This window comes from Propithecus coquereli, unplaced genomic scaffold (genome assembly GCF_000956105.1).
Source record: "Propithecus coquereli isolate 6110/MARCELLA unplaced genomic scaffold, Pcoq_1.0 Scaffold51, whole genome shotgun sequence".
Lineage (NCBI taxonomy): Eukaryota > Metazoa > Chordata > Mammalia > Primates > Indriidae > Propithecus > Propithecus coquereli.
The window spans coordinates 6,308,999-6,309,925 of NW_012150952.1; the positions used below are offsets into that span (position 1 = coordinate 6,308,999).

The following is a 927-nucleotide window of genomic DNA, read 5'->3' on the forward strand; positions in this document are numbered from 1 at the left end:
TAGAGTGCAGTGGCGTCATCATAGCTCACTGCAACCTCAGACTCTTGAGCTCAAGTGATCCTCCTGTCTCAGCCTCCCAATTTGCGAGTAGCTGGGACTACAGGCACTCGCTACCACACTTGGCTAATTTTTTCTATTTTTAGTGGAGATGGGGGTCTCTGCTCTTGCTCAGGCTGGTCTCGAGCTCCTGACCTCAAGCGATCCTCCTGTCTCAGCCTCCTGTAGTGCTAGGATTACAGGTGTGAGCTACCACACCTGGCCTTGAATTTTTAATTAACATATCAGTTACCTATACATAGTGTTACCCAAACCCTATGATATTTCCTCCAGTATCTTAAATACACCTACTGTAGTGTTGTTATGGATTCTGAATTAATTTTATTTTTCATTCCATAAACATCTATTGAGAGCATTCTGAGCCAGGCACAAATGCAGAATTTCCTGAATTGGTGAGATTTTGCTATGATTTTATATGCGATGTTTAAAAAAAGTTTAATAAGCTACTTATCTCAGTTGGTAATGTAGGATTAGTCACATGTTAGGTCAATAAAAACCATTAAATGGTACAAGGGGTGGCTGTTAGTGTGGATTAATAAAACACAATTGTAATTATATTAATTGCCACCACATGACATCAAAGACTACTTGACTGTCAGTACAGGGATTTATTATAAAATATTAATTTGGGCTTGTGTATTTTATCTTCCCTTTAAAAGTGAGGTTACATAAAGTGAATCACTTGTATATTATTGTAATCTGTACCTATTACGATTGATTCCCTTTAAAAATAGGGAGGTCCCTACTGCCAGATAATTCAGATGGTCTTTCTAACCCCTTATACATCATATATAACATTTTAATAATTTTATATTTTTAATATTTCTGATTGTGTATTTTATCTTCCCTTTAAAAGTGAGGTTACATAAA

At 36.4% G+C, this 927-nt stretch overlaps 1 protein-coding gene across 1 annotated transcript in view; it reads right to left on the bottom strand.

Moving 5' to 3' along the window:
* The window catches only part of SLC39A6 (solute carrier family 39 (zinc transporter), member 6), a 20,252-nt gene that overhangs the window by 18,567 nt on the left and 758 nt on the right, over nucleotides 1-927 (bottom strand). The window lies entirely within an intron of this gene.